Source organism: Loxodonta africana, chromosome 4, assembly GCF_030014295.1.
Source record: "Loxodonta africana isolate mLoxAfr1 chromosome 4, mLoxAfr1.hap2, whole genome shotgun sequence".
In the NCBI taxonomy this organism is placed as follows: domain Eukaryota; kingdom Metazoa; phylum Chordata; class Mammalia; order Proboscidea; family Elephantidae; genus Loxodonta; species Loxodonta africana.
The window spans coordinates 180654780-180676259 of NC_087345.1; the positions used below are offsets into that span (position 1 = coordinate 180654780).

Below are 21480 nucleotides of genomic sequence, written 5' to 3' on the forward strand. Positions count from 1 at the left end.
AAGAATGATATGTTCATTTTTCTGACAATTCACAGAATATTCAGTATTCTTGCCAACACCACAATTTGAATCCAGTGATACTAGGTAGCTGGGCTGGTTTTTTCTATACTCTTTGACAAGAATCAAGGACAATGGAAATCCAACAAAAAATGCAGCCAAGCTGCTAAGAGCCACAAACAACGTGGAAAGAGTGCAGAAAGAATTTTATATCACAGATAGGACAAACTTCCATTCTTTGCTAAGAATGAGAGTCCAAGAGAAGAAGAGGATAGGCCAAAAAGATTACTTTTTGCTTGAAGAAAGAAGTCTTGTCCTCAGCTTGTCACCATGATTCCAATTTATCTGTGGTTATTTTCTGAGAACTATTTCCCAAAGAAATTACTTCAACTGTTTCCCAAAACAGCTTTTTGTGGAGTTGTGAAAGACTTGACCCATCTTAAAAGACAGAAGCTTAGAAGCATTTCATTGTTGCAGTGGTCTAAACCCATGCTTCTTGTTTCTTCATCAAAATCCCATTTGCTGCTCTTGCCTGGTGAGGAATATTAGTGGTGACTGTGAGAGGTGTAGGTGAGAAAAAAAGGGATCTTCCTGGGGTTAATGGTATGTGGTGGAAGGGAAGTAGGTGTTAAAATCCACATGCACCTTCTCTTTAAAAAGTTCACCCCTGGGTTTGGCCATTAGGAGTCAGAGCTAGTTTTGGCTGCAGAAGGTTCCATTGCAGTCTGCAGGGAACTTGTTCTGAAGACTTCAGGGAAGGAGAGAAGTCCTAAGACCAGCTGGCCAGAGAAAAAGGATAACTGGAACAATGTTCGCATTAAAGTGACTTCTCCCCAAAGCTACATTTTTATTCCATGCTTGTAGATCATCATAATCCCAGTAGATTCCAGAGAGAGACTGCTGAAGCAGGTCTGCACTACTGTATATCCTACTATAGGACAATTTTCATTTCTCACAGAGCTTAGTGGGGGCCCAAGCTGGAGGGAGGGTGGGCCTGATCAGCGGTCCCCCCACAAACCATAACTCTTAGAGAAAGATAAGCAACCATTCGGTGACCTCTGCTGGGAAATGTTAGCTATTAAATGTCCACTGTAACTACCAGGCAATTGAACCCCTTTCTGGGAAGACCAAGTTAAAACTTCTCCTGACATTTTATTTCACGTGGAAGAGACTTTGTCTCTCGACTCCCCCTCCGCTTCAGAGAGGAAGAGGAGGACGCTGTGTGCACTTTCTTCATTGTTTTTCTTGCCTCTGCTTCTACTTGGGTTCCTGATTTTGGAAGATCATGTTCACCCTTTGACCCGAAAAAACATGAAGCGTCCATTGTGCCTCCAGAAGTTGGTGACCGGGAAGCTCCTGTTGTCTCTGAAAGGGCCTAGTTTCAGAGGTCCATTGCAGTTGGGACAATTTTCTCCGCTTTTTTATTTTTATTATTTTTTTTAATACTAGATCATGGAGGTCATATTACTGTTTAATCTAAGACTCCCTTTTTTGCTGAATACTGCATGTAAAATAAAGTCGTTTGGGTTTGATTCAATTATGACTTTTCCAGCAAATATCTCCAAGTAATAGAGATTTATTTTGTTGTAACACAGATGTCAGATTACAATAAGATATGCAGATACTCAATAATTAAGTATACCCAATTTTATATTCCCAATTTACTATTTTATACCCAGAGTCCCAAAATTATAAAACCAGTCTGATGTCAGAAACACTTTAAAAAGTATTTCCAGCAAAAATTAATATAACATAAAGATATTCTAGAAGTTTATTAATATAATTTATTAGAATTTTAATAAGTTAAATCATCTTGGAATAGTGTACATTTTAGAGAGATAATATTCACCGAGCAAGGATGTGCACTGTAACATTTCATGTTCATCTGCACCAGCAGTTCTATATTTCTATGTAAAAACTTTCCTATCAGCATATTTCATAGAATACAGATATGTGTGCATATGTATAATTCATGAAAATAAAAGATTTTATGTATATATTTCAACAAATAATTATTATTTTTATTTTTCCTGTCTACAAAACTTTGTAGTCACTGTGGAAAATACACAAAATATTTTAAAAAATATTATCATTGTTAGGTGCCACTGAGTCCATTCCCACTCAGAGCGACCCTATGTACAACAGAACAAAACACTGCCCAGCCAAATCCGAATAGCCTGGAAGCCAAAACAAGCACAGGCTAAGCCTGATAATTCTACTGCCCTGAAGTATCTATTTACCTTAGCTATGATATAAAAGCCACAAGAGGCAGCTCATCAAAAGCAGGATAGTGTGTGTGTGCATGCACGCACGTGTGCAGGATCAAGCAGAGAAGGCGGTGGATGGTGAGGGAGACACATGCGTGCATAGTCTTTTGTACCTGAGCAAGTAAGTGTAGTCTTTGTACCTGAATCCTATGAAGCAACCTAATAACTCAGAAGCTGGGTCTGCCCTCCTTCTTGTGCATCTTTCTGTACTATAGAGACTAGAAAACTAAAACTACATTTCCCATACTCCCTTGGAGCTGTATGTCCTATGTTCCTCTCAATCAGATGAAGTTGGGTTGATATGGAAGGCAAAGATTTGGAATTTGGTGGCCACACTTTTGCTATTTCTGCCAGCAAGCATCATTGCTGAAGTGTCTGGTTTTCTTGTACAACTTCTTGGTTGGGTCAATAGGAGTGTGATTCTGAAACACTGCCCCATCTGGCAAGCTGCTTCCTGACTGTACAAGAAACAAGGGCTCCCTTGGTGGCCAGTTCTACTGCAAGGCACTGGAAGTCATTCCTGAGAGCTCAACCTAAAGTCTACTTCTTCACCTTCCCAACAAATTCTATAAGCCATTTAATACCCTGTAATAAATCTCCCTCTGTTTAAAACAAAAAACAACAGCAACAAAAGACTGCCTGGTCCTGCCGCATTCTCACAATCCTTGCTTTGCTTAAGCCCATTGTTGCAGCCACTGTGCCAATCCATCTCATTGAGGGTCTTCCTCTTTTTCACTGACCTTCTACTTTACCAAGTGTTATGTCTTTCTCCAGGGACTGATTCCTCCTTTTTAATGACATTTTCCTTTCTGCATGTATGATGTCCTTGATGTCATTCCACAGCTCGTCTGGTCTTTGGTCATTAGTATTCAAGCCATCAAATCTATTCTTGAGATGGTCTCTAAATTCAGGTAGGATATACTCAATGTCGTATTTTGGCTCTTGTCATCTCATTCTAATTTTCCCCAGTTTCAACTTGAACTTGCATATGAGGAATTGATGGTCTGTTTTGCGGTCAGCCCTTGGCCTTGTTCTGACTGATGATATTGAGCTTTTCCATCATGTCTTCCCACAGACGTAGTTGATTTGATTCCTGTGTATGCTGTCTCCTGAGGTCCAGGTATATAGTCACTGTTTATGTTGGTGAAAAAAGTTATTTGCAGTGTAGAAATAATTGGTCTTGCAAAATTCTGTCATGATCTCTGGCATTTTTTCTATCACAGAGGCCATATTTTCAACTAGTGTTCCTTCTTCTTTGTTTCTAACTTTTACGTTCCAATCACCAGTAATTATCAATGCATCTTGATTGCATGTTTGATCAATTTCAGACTGCAGGAGTTGGTAAAAATGTTCAATTTCTTAGTGATTGGTACATAAATTTGAATAATAGCCATATTAACTGGTCTTCTTTGTAGGCATATGGATATTATCTTATCACTGACAGCGTTGTACTTCAGGATAGGTCTTGAAAAGTTCTTTTTGACAGTGAACGCAATGCCATTCCCCTTCAAGTTGTTGTTCCCAGCATAGTAGACCTATGGTTGTCTGATTCGAAAAGGCCAATACCAGTCCATTTCAGCTCTCTAATGCCTAGGATATCAGTTTATATGCATTCCATTTTATTGTTGACGGCTTCCAATTTTCCTAGTTTCATATTTCATACATTACAGGCTCCAATTATTAATGGGTGTTTGCAGCTGTTTCTTCTCATTTTGAATCATGCCACATCAGCAGATGAAGGTCCCAGAAGCTTGACTCCATCTACATCACTAAGGTTTGACTCTACTTTGAGGAGGCAGCTCTCCCCCAGTCATCTTTTGAGTGCCTTCCAATCTGAGGGGCTCATCTTCCGGCACTGTATCGAACAATGTTCCCCTGCTATTCATAATGTTTTCACTGGCTAATTCTTTTCAGACGTAGGCTGCTGGTTCCTTCTTCCTAGTCTGTCTTAGTCTGGAAGCTCAGCTCACACCTGTCCATCATGGGTGACTCTGCTGGTGTTTACCGGTGGCATAGTTTCCTGCATCACAGCAGCACAAAAGCCCACATGGTACAACAAAGTGACAGACACAAGGGGGATAAAAATATATATATAACAAAATATTCTACTAAATATAAAGGTACAACAATAAATACTAAAATAGCCTGTAGTTTCTATACGTCTGTGTTTCAATCTCAAATAACATTACAAACTCTGACTTTATTTTTTAATAACCTAAATTGTGAGGAACAAACACAACCATATTACGCTAAGTCTTTGATTACCATGTTATTCTTAGAGTCATTGCTGTAAAACTGCTATAATTTAAAGTTAGAATTAATAGCCCCCTGCTATTCTTAGTAATATGCCATCGTGCACAGTATCTAAGGTACAAAGTCTTATGTGGTATTAGAGCAGGCTGAAATAAGACTTGAGGATGCATCCACCCCCCAACAAGCTATACCCACACGTAGACATCTTAACTGTATCTAACCTCAAGCAAAATGCTTCTGAGAAAATGAGGAAAGGGAAAACACATTTTTCCCAGGAGCAGGCCTGTTGAAAGTCTGACCATGTTTTAGAGTCTAAAGGGCATGATCTTTTCCAGAGTAAGTTCTGATAACTCCATGTGTATCTCCAGGTTTTTGCTCTGTTATTAATTATGTGCAGTACAGTTCCAAAATCTGATTTATGATATTAGCATCCCCTGTAAATGAAATGAATATTATCCACAGTTAACACCTCTTTGTGAGAAATGCCTTCTAGTTTGGCCTGGAGTTGCACTATTCACAACAATTCACGTATAACCAGCAGTTAGAAAAACTTGGTTTTTTATTACCTTTAATAGCAATACAATTCTGAGACTAGGAGTTTTAAAGCTCTGAAATAACTTTTTCTAAATAATTTAAACTGTTTTCTTTTTTGGTTATTGTTGTTATTCTTTTTGAGAAAGTCAAAATATCAGAGAGTATCTTTTTTAATGAAATTGATGCCAGGGGCAGGATTTAATATACGTTATAGACTAATCACTAGTGACCAGGTCACCGACAGAATGTTTTAAGAAACATGATGTGACCCAATGTGCATAATAGTCTGTGCATTAAGTTGTTACAAAGGCCACTGTATTTACTTAACTTGATAGAATGATAAATGCTGCAAATGTGAAATGGAATTTTATTTTTCAGCAGTGTGAATCATTAGGAAATGCAATAACTTTAAAAATGGCTTACAAGAAATAAAGGAGTGTGTATTAAGCTGTGTGCTTGGCACAATGCCAGAAATTTTGAGGCAATAAAAAGAAGATACTTCTCAAACCCAGATTTCCTCAGATTATTTACATATTCACTGTATTTTACTAGCCACTATGTTATCATGTAATCCTGAATGCTATTTCAGGTAAAGAACATGAAGAATTGATTTTCAACTCCTTTTTTTTTTTTCAAAGCATGGAAGTATTTTTTCTTTCCAGTAGGCAAGACAAAAAATATCTAATACTCCTTTCCTTTTAGAAAAGATGTATTTAGCTGCTACCACTTCTGAACTTCTAAAACATAATGTGACAAATACAAGTCTCATAAAATATCTTGGTCCTGATGAGCAAGACAGCAGAACTCGATAACAAATACTGAATGGGAATGACAATAGCAGAGCCACTCAGCCAGAAATTCAAACCTGTCAAAACACTCTTTAAAAAGGAAGGTAGAGAAAAGCTCTTCAGTAAGGGTCTTTTAACACTGTCAAAGGCCATTCGGTTGTTCTGCAGAAATGCAAAGAAACAGATTTGACTCTCATACTCAAATGTTCCAAAACGTTGGGCCCAGATTACTACTGAAATATATATTATTTCCACCATGACTTTTCTCACCTTTATTTTAAAGGTAATTATATTTTAAATGTAAATATAATACGTATAAAACAGCCATTGTTGTGAGTATTAAAAATTCCCTTGTATGGTCTCAAAAAGCCAGAAAACAAACAAAAAACACGTACCTTTTTCAAGAAAAGAGGAACATTCTTCTTTTCGATATATTTTACTATTTTTTTTCAGTAAATAATATCTCTCTTCTTTTTTTTTAATTGACTTTAATTTTTTTTAGAGCTGTTCCAGGTTTATGGAAAAATCATGCAGAAAGTTTAGAGAGTTGCCCTATCAGTCCTTCTTTGGAAAGAAAATAAATGCTAATTTGTGTACTAACATACAGTCAGCAATCGATCAAGGCCATTTCTCACAAGTACATTCCCAAGTCATCCCACCTGAGATACCTTATGAACCTCCTGTGTGACATGCAATGACAAGCAATATAAAACTGATACCTCACCCCACGCCCATCAGGACAACTGCTTCATCAGGAGCTTGTCTTACATGTTGACTTTTGGTCACTGAAATAATGATGTTCTGTCACATACCTTTGTTGTTGTTGTTACCTGCCATCGACTTGGCCTCTGACTCACAGCAACCCCACGCACAATGAGGGAAACGTTGCCCAGCCCTGAGCCATCCCCACAATTGTTTTCCAATCAGAATGTTGTGATCCATAGGGTTTTCACTGGCTAAGGTTTCAAAAGTCGATCCCATGGCCTTTCTTCCTAGTCTGTCATGGTGTGGAAGCTTCTCTGAAATCTGTTTAGCATCATAGCAACAAGCGAACTTCCACTGGCAGAGGGGTGGTGGCTGCACATGAGGTACATTGGCTGGGAATTGGGAATCGAGCTTTGGACTTCCCACATACCTTTACAGTACATTTATCCAGTAGTTTCCCTCCAACTTGAAAGATAAAACAATTCACTCTTAGTTATTCTGCTTTTGATCTCTTTTTGTGAGCTGTTTGTGTGGATCTACTGAAGGGATTTGACCTGGGATTTCTCTGTATGAGACCTATATTTGGTTTACTGGCAGCCACTGCCTGCCAGGGAAGCTTCCTCCAGGCACTTCCGTACCATGGCAGATCCATCATTTTTGGTTGCTTTCCAGTGCATTTGATACTATTTAGTTACTAGTGACATTTCAGAGCAATCTGCATTACATGGCTCTTACAGAAGTCCCTTGACCTTGCTGTTTCAGTATTTTCTTTCTACCCCTTTCCCATAGGAAACAAACACTGTTGGGATATTTGTAGGGCTGGTCTTCCAAATTCCTTTTTATACATCTTTCTTTCATAGTAGAGAACAAATAATGTCTACCCGCAGGCGTTTTGGGGGTTCGTTATCACCTAGTCTTTGTGATTTCAGACTATTAGCTCTTCAGGGAAAATATGTTATTTCATAGAGTTGCTCCATGCTATTGCAAAATGTGATACTATGTGAAAAAGGCAAGTATACGGATGAAAACAGTGGAAACAGCAATGATCGTCCAGAACTCCAACATGCAACCTTCACTTAAATGATTAGCTTTTAGTGGAAAATGGCAATGGTAATGAGCCAAACCACAATCAATATGCAACTGTCTGAGAGTCAATAAACACAAAGAAATCTACGCTCAGAGAAGCAGGGCTTACCTAATGATAAGCCAAGCTTTTTAATTACCGCTAATTTTAATACTTTGACCAGATGTTGAATTGTGGCTAAAATTAGCTTAATAAAACTAATTTTATGGGATCTAGCTGAATTTCCAGTAATTATAGATTTGTGACAAGTCTTAAGCAAAGCTGTGAAGTCAGTTCCAACTCTCTCTCACCCAAATTTATTCTTCTGCATTTTATTTTCTCTCCTTTTACATTCTCAGTAAGCCTTTGTTGCTTGGAGGTTCTGTGGGTCCTTGAGCAACATTTTCCACTCCTGCCTTTTTTCCTTCCAGCTTTTGAAAACTTCTAGCTCTGGAGAACAGTTTGCTTCTGGATCTCTCCTCAGCTATATAACCAGGAGTGGAGGAAAACTCATCAGCATAACCCCTCCCAGCTAATACGTTCTGTTCCTACAGTTACTTGTGCTTTCATTATCTCATACTTCTGATCGATCAATTAATCTAGCAACAATTGCACACCCAGTTCGTGTACTACAACTGCAAAGAGAGAAAAATCATTAGGGAAACATTCTCATGGTTAAGGAGTGTAGATCTCTTTCTGGAGAAATAGCTTGATACAATTGAAATGACAGCAAAAAATGAAATTGTCTCGTGTGACTTTGCACTCCTTTGACTACTGGTGTTAAGTGTTAGGTTAAGAACTGGAAGGAAGGAGATTACTAAGAGATGGGAAAAAATTACTTGCAGAAAGAAACGGAGGATCTAGTTTAAACTCCCACAGTTTAGAGACAAAGATCTTAAAGAATAGTGAAGTCAAGTTCTCAAGGCAGAATGGAAGAAATGGACTCTTATTCAGGTGCACTAAACTTAATCAAGTACATGCTCTTCTAAATTATAAACAGGCAGGAAACTTGGCTTGGATGAGTGAGACTTGAGCTGAGATTTGATTATGGGTAGGCTTCAAAGAGGTGTGTCTCAGAAAATCATTAAAAAGATGTTTAGCGTAAGTAGTGGCTGGTGCACGTATTGCGGCAGTAAAGAAGGGGAGTCTTAGTAAAGAGGGGGACACTAATAGTTTGCTTTGCCAAGGTCACACACCAAAGGGGAAAAAAAATTGCCATTTAGTTGATTTTGACTCATAGCAACTATATAGGACAGAGTAGAACAGCCCCATAAGACTTCCAAGGAGAGATTGGTGGATTCAAACTGCTGACCTTGTGGTTAGCAGCCAAGCTCTAACCACTATGCAACCAGGGCTCCAAGGTCACAAACCTCCCTCCAAATCTCAGTGACTTATCATCGAGGACTTGTATATCTCACTCAAATTACATGTAGCCTGCAAGTTGGCTATGGCTCTGCAGCTTTGCTCCAGACTGCTATTATGCCCCATGTATCTCCCTATTCTAGAACTCAGGTGGAAGCACTTTTATCTGGAACATGCTATTCTCATGGCAAATGGCAAAACTGAAAAGCCAATCCAAGTCAGATAATCAGATTTGGAGCCTCTTCTCAGATGTGGCAAATGTCACCCCGATTCACATCCTTTTGGTGAAAACAAGTCACATATGCTCAAGCCTGTCAATGGGGCAGGGAAGGGTGGTTCACCTACAGGGAAGTGCTGTAAAACCCCTTATAAGAAAAGGAACAAATAGTTATGTCCACCAAATCCACTGTAGCTTTAAACATATGTAAAAATGTTGTGATGGGGACATTATCAACGTCATCAACAGCTTAAAGTTGATTCTAATGAGGTGGAAGTCTGACATACTTCCAGCCTCCAACCTTTTTACCAATTCTGACACCAGCTGTTCTTCCCATGGCACTCTCTACTTCTCTGCTGGGTTTGATGATTTGTTGCAATGGCCACACAGAACTCACAGACCATGCTCAAAGTTATGAGGTTTATTACGGAAGTAACAGGTGACAATTCAGGATCAGGGATGACTCAGGATACAGTTCTTCAATCAGGACAGCCTCTTCTCGGCTGTGCTCATAGGCAGGTCTCTCTCTGGCCTTTGAACTCTCGGCCCCTTGGCCCTTCAGCCAGGCCTCTGTCCTGTTTGGACAAGTGTTACAAAGTCTTTAGCTCAACCAGTAAGTGCCCAGGGACACCCCACTCTGCCAGCATGCCTTGGCATGAAGGCGCTCATCTCTCTCACTACGTGGGTCAGCAAGCGTAGCTCTGACAGCAAGTACCTGGAGGCACCCTACTCTGCCAGGCAGCCTTCTGCCTGAGGTTCTCAGCTCTCTTGCTCTGCAAGTTGGCACACCCATTGTAACCGCCTTACTCCATGAGGAGGGAAACTCACTACACTGTCTTGTGTTGGTATCTTGGTTCTGCTGGCATTGTTTCTCTGCCACTGTTTCTTGCCATCTTGCATAGTTTCTGATGTTACAGGCCTCTCTTTCTCTCTCTCTGTCTCCTGGGCCTAGCAGGTTCTCAGCACAGAAGCCCTGGGTGCAAAGGACATGCTCCATTCCTGTCTCTTCTTCTCGGTTGTAGTCAGGTCCCAACTTTCTGCCCCTGGGATGCCTCATTTTAAGCCTAGTGGGATGGCATAACTGACCTATCCCCTTATTAGGTTTCCATACACCTTTTTTTATGGTCCCACTCCCACAAGAGTGCCATGCACCTTATTTGCCTTATTAGCAAATTGCCCAATCCCCTTGCTGGGCTTTAAGCATCTTATTTGCCCAATCCAATCAAATTACTTGGTGGAGGTTACAAGACCATAGCTAAAGAAGCCATATAAATGTGATCAATTGTACCACAACCTATCAAACACTCATCTTTTTATTTTACTTCTATTTAATATCCATCTTTATTATGTTTGAAAAATTAACAAAATATTGGAAAATAAAAAAAAAAAACAGTTTTTATTGTATATTTCTTGTGTATCCACGATTCGCAGCCATTGTGGGACTGAGGGTGGGAGAGGGTAGAGAAAGCTTATTGTTGAACATTGTTCTACCAGTTTGTTTCTAAGCTGCATTTTTTTGTAGAAAAATTTTGTTAGTGAATTTCATTTATATTATTAGCAGTTCTGAAATGAAGTTCTCAAAAGATGGGTTAACATTAAAGCTCTCAACTTGATTTTTATGCACCCTTCCTAAAATAAATAAATAAATACATGAAATACTTACAATGCCCATCTTATCTGCCACTATACTTATACACTGAGTTCAGTTGATTCTGAGCTGTGACTCTCTGACAGTCAAATTTAAGATCCGTGAGAGAACACAGTTTTAACAGGGATTGACTCAAGCATGAGTGGATTCACAATTAGAGCAGAAAAATCTTACGTTCAAGTTACAAGTTTCTTTGGAGCAAAGGATAAGAAAAAAAGAAGTCTCTGACAAGTGCCTGGCTTTTTTCTCAGAGCTTCATCTTCACAGATGCTTTCATATGTCAAGAGATTCAGGGACTTGACAAACACTACACTCGTGGTAACCTAGGAAACATAATCAACAATAGCCTTTTTGGACAGCATGGAAAATGGAACTTATATCAAAAATACTTCTGTTCATCTTGTCTAAGCAATTATACTAATTAGATTGAAAAATCCTGACATTTCCAATTAGCATTTACTACAGTATGTATATCTGCAAATATAACAGAAGGTAAATACTGATTTGTGAAACCAGAATAAATTGAAAGATATCCTGCCACAGGCATGGAATTAGACAGCACAATATGTTAACATTATTATCTAACTTTCATTAGTTTTAAATTGAAACAACCATTTGTAAATTAAAATTGTAAGTAAAATATTTGGAAACAAAATATGTCAAATTGGGTTCAAAGCCAAAGAAAGCAAAATAAAAAAAAAGTTTTGTTTCAGCTAAAATTCCGCACAAGATTATAAAGCATGTTAACTACCTATTTACATTTACTTAAGAAAAGTATTTCAGGACTCCTTACCCAAGCTCTTCTCATATATGTGATAATTTGAAGAACATAAAGTTTAATGACTTTTGGATTTATAAACTGGCTTAAAGACTATACAGTGTATACAATCGCATCAAGAACAACAATCACAAATAAGGAGCTGCCCAATCTCAGATTTAGGAGAAACTCTGTAGGTTTTTAGAAAGGTCACAAAGGTGTATTTTGGGGGTTTCCTTTTTATCATTTTGTGCTGAAATACTGCTGTTTCTCTTTTATTAAGTTGGTCATAGAGATGCAAATCATAAAGCATACTGTGGTCAGGTGGATCCATGGGAATCTTTAACATTTACTTTTATTGTAAACTCTTCCATGATTTTTACCTACAATGTCCTGGATAATTCCTTTGAATTCCACTAACTGTAGGTGGTATTTGTATACCCTTGCTTAGATTGTTAACTATCAAACTATGTCTTTCCTTTAATCTATAAAGTCCTCAGTGAACAAAGACCTGAACCCAGGCTCATGTGTCCTGACCTATAGACATTATTCTGGTTATGTTTCGATTCTGTTTTTAATACTCTGGTTCCCAAGATTTCGTTTTCATTGTTAAATAATCAGACAGTGGTTATACTGCATATCGTGTTTGTTCTTATAAAGAGGTCTTAAGGAGTCCTGAGATAAAGCAAAAGGTTAAGAGCTTGGTTACTAACCAAAAGGTTGGAGGTTTGAATCCATCCAGATGTGCCTCAGAAGAAAGGCCTGGTGATCAACGTCTAAAAATCAACCAGTTCTACTCTGAAACACACAGGTAGCCATGAGTTGAAATCAACTCAGAAGTGACTGGATTGGTTTGACTGGTTTATAAAGAACTGTTTAAAAGTGGTTTATTAAATGTCTTTTACTTTTTAAGCTTACAAATCAGAACAAGTGGCTCAACGCATGCGAAAACCACTTTAATTGACCTGATGCTTTAGATATAATCTCAGTCTGTTTTGTGGGCTATAGTTGGATTCTATAGAGTAAAGCTTCCCCTCCAGTTTCTTCTCGAATCTTGAGATTTTTGCTCCACTCCTCCATACATGCACAGCACACTGCACACAACCACATGGAGAAGTACCCTTGGACTCACATGCATACCCACTCACAATGCAGTTATTGGGTAAGATTAGGTTAAGCAGCAGTGGCACCCAATTCTCATGGCTCGACAAAATGAGACTGTACATATCACTTCCAGAACACATCCAGTGTGTCCATGGTACAGTTTGATCCATGAAGTCATTCAGGGACACATGCCAACAGAGGTACCACTCTCTTTTGCTACAACTTTGTCATCAGAACATGAGAAGACAGTATCAAAGAATATCAAAGTGAAATATCATCAAAGAGAAATAAGCAGGCTAGGATGATAGTCCAAATAATCAAATTATAATCCTAAACACCAAAAATAATTTGGTGAATTGGAGAAGATTTGTTAACTATTTTGACTCAGTTTCTTCATTTGTGCTGTGATGCAGTCATAGGAGGTTATTTATCAAAGTATGCCATGAATGTGCAGCCAAAAGCCTAATATAGATTCTGTATTCATCAGGATAAGCCTGGATATGCTGCAATCAATACTGTAAGATCTCATTGCATTAAAACACAAAGGTTTATTTCTCACTCTATATGCCTGTGACAGGTTCTCTGGGTCTATACACCATGTCATTCTCACTCCAGGATCAGATTGATGAAGTATGTACTGCAGGGACATTATTTGTCATCCTCACAAAAGAAAGGAGCATAGAGAATTGTGCACCAGCTCTAAAATCTCCCACCTCTGGTCATAATTCATTGGGCCAGGTAAGTCACATGATCACACCTGACTCCAATAGGGCACAGGAGTGAAATCTTACCATGTACTCAGAAGGAGAAATAGATATACTTGGTCTTTCCTTATAGAACATAAAAACACATACCAAACAGTAGAATAATTGAGGTAACAGTGTGCTTATGTAAATAAATACTTAACTACCAATCTGGTGAGGGCAGCGCCATGTCTATCACGGGCATGACTATTTCCGGTGTTTACAACAGTCCTTTCACTATTGGTAACTGTATTTTTTATTTAATTTTGTGAAATAAAAGACTAAAAAAAAATTAGACTGAACAAGTAATTTATATTAATACCTTCCAAGTGTTTGTTTTCACACTCTTTTGAAATATAGAAAAACAAACAGTAGTTGCTGTCATAGATAACCTTCCAAATTCCCATAAGCCTTTCATACTAGCTTTCCAAAATTTCACCTGAAACATTTTTTGTTTCTGTTTTGAACTACATCTTTAAATCTCCTTTCCATTTAATAACTCCTACCTCAAAATGTTTAGTTTTTTTTTTTTTTTTTCTCAAATTTCCTTTTTAGGGAATATGGAATAAACTAAGGAAATATGACAAATTTAGATCTGGAGAAGAAAGAAGAGAGATCTCTATTGAATAACTGAAGAGGCAAAAATGAAGCACTGAATTTGAAGGAACTGAGGTGGCTTGCTTTACAATCAGAAGAATTGGATAACTTGACTTTCAAGAAGATACAAGTATGGCATAAGTGTACACTGGCACGCTAAACCAAAACCAAACCAATTGCTGTCATGTTGATTCCAACTCATGGCAATCCCAAGTGTGCAGAGTAGAGCTATGCTCCATGGAGTTTTCAAGGCTGTGACCATTTGGAAACAAATTTCCAGGATTTTCTTCTGAGGTACCTCTGGACAAGTTTGACCCACCAACCGTTCAGTTAGTAGTCAAATGCTTAACTGTCACTCAGTGCGAATATACAGATATATAAGGTGCACAAAATTATTACATACATGCTAAAATTCAATTTTGATCTTAAGTTTTTCTTAACTTACAAATTTCATTAAAAAAAAAAAAAAACTCTCTTAACTAATAAGCTCTTTTTGTTGTCGTTATTTGCCATAGAGTTAATTCTGACTCATGGTGATCCATGGTGCAGAGCAGACCTGTTGCATACGGTTTTCAAGGGTAGTCTTCCTTATTAGGTTTTAAATATATTCTTTCTCATTCTCTGTTTTTTATTTTTTTCCAAGAAAAAATGTGCTACGTTCAAGAAAAGAAGGAATAATTACATAAAAAAATAATAAATTATCATTTTTCATATTTGTAAAAGGTGACTTTTAGGCCCCATTGGTAAGATTCACAAATACAGCCTTGTTTGAAAATTTTACCTGGAGGGATTTTTAATGACATAGAGATTTACAAAAGAGATGCTGACACATTGACAGAGCACAATTATAACTGGATAATTATTTGATATATAAAATAAAACGTGGGAGAAAAAACTGTCTACCATATTCAGAATAAGTATTTTTTTCCTACAAAAAAACTTACTTTGCATATATAGACTATTGATTACAAAACTAATTAATTTGCTCATCTGTTAAAAAAAAATAAAAAGCTGACTACAACATATGATAAATTAGTAGATTTCATTGAAAGGGCAATACAAAAAACTAATCCAAACCCATTGTTGTTGAGTCGATTCCAACTCATAGTGCCCCAATAAGACAGAGTAGAACTGCCCCATAGAGTTTCCAAGGAGCAGCTGGTGGACTTGAACTGTCAACCTTTTGGTTAACAGCCAAACTCTTAACCATTGCACCACCAAGGTATTTTGGTATTTATAATACCAAAAGTATTATAAATCTTTAATATTGACCTATAAAAATCTTTTTTTTTTTCTGCCAATTTTTTTGGGGGTGGGGAGGGATAGGCTCCTTGAATAGTTCAAGGTAGGCCAGAATGAAAGTCCTCAGCAGCTGCACAATACAAGTTGAAAGTTAATCATAGACTGGGTGCAGTGAGCCCTCCTAACCACTGGAACTGTATGAAACAACTGTGATGCTGTGATGCAAAGTAGTGGGGCTGAGTAAGGAAAGCACTAAATCAAAACCCTTAGCTCAGTCATTAATTCAGTATGCTAGTTTTAGGAAGTCATTTATTATTTCTGTATTCACGTACTTGAATGTCTTTTATGCCACAAAGGACACCAACTATAGGAAGCGTGACTTGATAAATTTTTTATAACTTTATGCATTGGCCGTTTAAAGAATACCAATTTACTGACTGTTTCAGATCTTCCAAATGTAGACACATTTTGTTACATAACGTCAAATAATTGTAATTGATAACATTTCTGTTCTCACTGGAAAAGTCTTTAGGTACAGAGAAACTGTCAAGTTTTTGAAACTTGGTCATAGATGTCATTTTTTTTCTCTTGAAGTAACAGATTTACTTTATTAAGTTTTGAGAAAAAAGTTTGCCTAATATCCAGCTCTGAATAACCATAGTTTCTGTCAGACTTCAAGTAAAAAATGGAGTTCCATGAGAAAGGCTGATGATTTGCTTCTAAACTAAAAAGTGAACATATGTTTTTTCTCAGGAGAAGCACTGTACATCACTATGCAGCAGAAGTGTTTTATGCATAAAACGCATCACAAATATTTTAAAAAAATGGGTGTTAAAGAGTTAAAACTGAATTACGTTAAAAAATTTTACTGCTGCCGAAAACAATTCTTTTTTTAAATGTGGGCACATTTGTAGTAAATAATACTATGGTAGTATTTTGTTTTGTGATAAGGCACTATTGTTTTTACAATGATGGTACGGATATCAGCAATACGAAGGTGGTGCAAATAATATCCTAAAATTATCACAACAACAGTTTTGACTTGTCAGAATACTGTCAAAGAATCTCAGGAAATCTCAATGCCCACAGATCACACCTTGAGAAATTCTGATTTAAATGATTATATTTAAAAAGAATAAAAATATTAAATCAATAAGAAGCCCTCCAATCTAAAAGGTGTATAATATAAAAAACCAAATTAAAGCTAACGGAAATAGAATAAAAATGAAATTGGGAAACATTGAAAGAAAAAATAGAAAAAAAAATAAAATCAAGGAAATCTAATGCTGGACCTTTGAAAGTTCCACAAAGTTGGTAAACATTTAGCTATACTGAATGAAATAATAGAGAAGACACAAATTGCTGATATCATGAATGAAAGAAGGGACATCATTACAGACATTAAAGACAAAAAAAATTCAATAAAGAAACATTGAAAACCACTTTATATCAATAAATTTGACAATATAGATGGAAAGAACAAATTTCCTGAAAGATACAAATTATCTAAAGCAACATAAGAAAAAATAAAAACAAGCAACCAGCCTTACATCAATTAAATAAATTGAATTAATAAGTTATACTTTTTCACAAGTAAAATTACAGACTAAAAGTCTTCATTGGTAAATTCTATCAACCGTAAAAGGGGAAATGATGCCAATCATATAAAAATTCTTTCAGAAAACATGAGAGGAAGGAATATGTTCTAACTCATGTAATGAGCCAAGCATTACCCTAACTACAACAAGACAAAACCACTAATCAAAGAGAAAGCTAAACACATCACTTATAAAGCTAGACAGAATTACCCATAACAAAATTTAAATCATTAAAATTCACCAATGTGTACAGAGAAAAATAAATTAAAGCTAAGTGGGATATATACTGCAAATATAAGATGACTGTGACATTTGAAAATCAATGAATGTAATTCACTGCATCAAAACACAAAAAGGAAAAAATTCCTATGATTATTTCAAAAGATAAGAAAAACATCTAATAAAATTACTCAATCATTCTTAAATACTTTTAGCAAACAAGAACTTCCTCAACCTGATGGAATTCATCAGTGAAAACCCTACAACTAATGTCATACATGGAAAAAGACTCAATAGTTTCCCACTATGATCAGAAACCAGTCACATACATCCACTCTTGCTACTTTTCTTCAACATTGTACTGTAATGTAGAGCAAGAAAAAAATAAATACCAACATCATAGATATCATTTAAAAAGTGAAAAAGCTTTTTTTCACATAGAACTTGACCTTTGTGCAAAGATATTCAAAATAATTAACAAAAAGTTACCAAAATAAAAAAAAAATACATTTAATTCTCGTGACAGGTTACAAATTTAATACACAAAAATAAAATTGTGTTTTGAAATAATATTTTAAAAATCTGGAAATAACTTTAAAAATATAGCATTCACACAAATAAACTACTTTAGAATACGTCCAACAAAATATGCATGGGTCTGTACACTATTAACTACAAAACCTTAAGAAAATAAAATTGTTTAAATATCTAAAAAAGAAAATATAGACCATATCCGTGGATTGGAGGACTTTATACTGTAGAGAATGTGATTCTCCCAAAATTGGACTATAAATGCAATATAATCCCAAAAATTTCAATCATACTTTATACTAGAAATTGACAGACTGAATATAAAATTTACATGAATAACCAAAGATATCTAGAATAACCAATACAATTTTGAAAATGATCAGATTGCCTCATTTCAAGACTCACTGTAAAACCACATTAATCAAGACTGTTAATGGCATGCAGATAGATCCACACGTCAATACAAAAGAGTAAAGCCCAGGAATAAACTCAGATATATATGGTCAACTGATTGTTGCTAAGATGTCAAAATAACCCAATGGAGAAAAAAAGTATTTTGAAAAATTGTGTTGAAACAACAGGGTAACAATATAAAAAAGAAAATATAAAGAGAATGGAAAGCAATTCACAGGCTGGGAGAAAATATTTGCAAAACACATATTTGGTAAAAGATGTATATCCAAAATATAAAATGAATATGTAAAACTCAATAATTTAAAAAAATCCAATTATAGGATAGGCTAAAGATATAAACAGGCTCCTTTTTTTTTTTTTTTTTTTACCAAAGCAGATATACAGATGACAAATAAGCATATAAGAAAATCCTCATCATATGTCATCAGGGAATTATAAATTGAAAACAACAGTAATGAGTTACCACAACACACAGAATGGCTAGAATCCAAAACAGTAACAATACCAAATGCTGGAGAGGGTATGGAGCTGCAAGAACTCTATTTCTGTAAGAATGCAAAATGGTACAGCCACTTTGGAAGATAATCTGGCAATTTCTTACAAAGGTAAACATAGGCTTACCATTCAATCCAGCAGTTGTATTCCTAGGTTTTTACCTCAAATTTGTTGAAAATGTATGTCGAAATAAAAACTTGCACATGAATATTTACAGCAGCATTATTCATAATTGACAAAAATTGGAAGCAAACAAGCTCTCCTTCAGTAGGTAAATGGATTAAAAACACACAGACAAACAAAAAACTGTAGTATATTCACATAATAAAGTCTTATTCAGCAAGAGAATGAAATGAGCTATGAAGCTATGAAAAAACATGGAAGAAACTTAAATATGTGTTGTTAAATGAAAGAAGTTAGTCTGAAAAAGTTACGTAGTATATGATTTCAACTATATGACATTCTTGAAAAGACAAAACTTCAGAGATAGTAAGAAGATTATTGGTTGCCAGGGGGTTAGGAGGAGAGGGATAGGGATGAATAAGTGGAACACACAGCATTTTAAGGGCAGTAAACTATTCTGCATGATACTGAAATGGTACTTGACATTATGAATTTGTCAAAACCCATTTAGGACTGTACAACACAAAGAGTGAGCCCTAATGTGAGCTATGGACTTTAGTTAATAATAATGTATCAATATTATATGCAAGATGCTAATAATAGGAGAAACAGTGGTGGGAGAAAATTGGTTATGGGAACTCTCTGTATTTTCTGTATGATTTTTTACTGAAAAAAAAAAATTTCTAAGAAAAACAAGAAAAAAAGAACATCATCCCCAAAAACTTAACGTTAAACTAGATTTATTTAAAAAGTAACAAATCGACGTTTTGGTTAAAATGGTGGCTTAGATAGGGTTCACCACAATATTTCCCAAAAATGAAGACTCAAGAAACTAAAAGAAACAGGCCAAAACAGATCCCTGAACTTCAAATGGAAGTTTGAAGAATTGGACTGAACGCCAATTGAAAGGAGAGCTAGAATAAAAACAGCAGGAATGCAGAGATTCACAGATCATCTGCACCCAGCTTTCCAGCCATTTTGGGATGACAGCAAGCAACATCCCAGGATGAGGAGAGGCCATTCACACATGTGTGGAGGTCCCTTGCCTCCGCACCTTACTTCGATGTCAATCCATGACTCTACAGAAGGCTTCCTTGCCCATTTGAGTAGCACTGCCTCCCTATGACTACAAAGATGACTTCTCATGTGATCCAGAGGCCACACTAATTGCTCACGCCAATATGAAAGGACCAAGCTGTCCCTTAAGAGCTTCTGAGGGATCCTGACCACACAACACCTAGAGACATGCTCTTGCACCTCAACACAATCATCTGAAAGAAGATTGCACCTAATGACAGAGAACTCTCTTATGTGAGACTCACCATATCCACCGGTGAAAGGATATCACACAGCCAACCAGCAGCACCAAAGTTAGAACAGAACAATATCACAAAACAACAATTAAAATAATATAAAGGAAGGTAGGCAATATAAAAGAAAGGGAAGAATCTAAACCCCTGATATATCAAAATGACAATAAATAAATACATACATACAAATATAAAATCAATAAAGAAATATATAAATGAATAAAATAAAACCTTACTGTTTCAAAGACAGCAGTCAGTTACAAATCATGTGATGAAACAGGAAAAGATGGATGAAGGAAACAAATAAAGGGACAGAAAAGCCCTCCAAGAAAGAACAAACAGTGGAACTACCTGAAAAAGACTTCGTAAGACTAATATTAAGCCTCCTCAAAGAGATCAAGTAAAACACACACACACACACACACACAGACAAAAAAAAAAAAAAAAAACTCTTGGTAAATTCAGGAAAATAATACAAGAACAAAACAATGAACTAAATAAAGAAACAGAATCCTTAAAAAAAGAAAAACAAGAAATTCATAAGCTTAACAATAAAATAACAGAAATAAACAACTCAGAGTAACGACACAGAAGCAGAATTGAAACAATGGAAAGAAGAATCATCAAAATAGAGGATAAAATCTGTGATATTACTCTGTGTAAGGCAAGCAAAGAAAAAAAGATTAAAGAAAATTGAAGGAATCCTTTGGATTATATGGGATGCCATGAAGATGAATAATATATGCATATTAATAATCCCAGAAGAGGAAGTGAGAAAAAAGTACAGGAAGAATTTTTGATGAAATAATGGAAGTAAACTTCCAAATATCATAAAAGACATGAAGATGTTCAGCAAAGAAGGAGAAATTCACCAAGACATATCATAAGCAAAGTTTCCATATGTAAAGAGACTTTTGACAGTAGCACATGAGCGGTTAAATATCACCTGTAAAGGAGCCCCAATAGAATTAAGCACTGATTTCTTGCCAGAAACTATGCAGTCAAGAAGTAAATGGGATGACATAGACAAACCAAGAAAGATTGTTTAACCAAGCAAAGTTGTCATTCATAAATAAGGGAGAAATTAATACTTTCTCAGATGGGCAGAAATTAAGGGGATTTGTAATCACCAGGCCAGCCCTACAAGAAATATTAAAGGGAATTCTTCAGAGAGAAAACCTACAGCAGACAACACCCTGAGGTAAAGAAACGTAACAGCATTACCTTGATACCAAGCCGGGTGAAGACATTGCGGCAGGAAAATAAAGTTAAAAATGGTTACAAGGAATCTGGAATACAAAGTTGTAATCAATGGCAACATCAAAACAAAATGTGGAATGATTGGTGTAGTTATTTAACTTCCATATGGTGAGGAAGTTAAGACAATTTCAAGATATAACAGACTGTTTTAAATGTAGCATAATAAATGTAAACCTCCTGGGAACCACAAAGAAAATTAATAAATCTACTCTTTTTTTTTTTTTTAATCACCAGAGTAAGGAAGAAGAAAATA

General features: G+C 36.2%; 1 pseudogene; it reads right to left on the reverse strand.

Annotated features, from left to right (window-relative positions):
* Nucleotides 1-381: 381 nt before the first annotated feature.
* Nucleotides 382-21217, reverse strand: LOC100661716 (chorion-specific transcription factor GCMa-like; annotated as a pseudogene).
* Between the last annotated feature and the right edge of the window lie 263 nt (nt 21218-21480).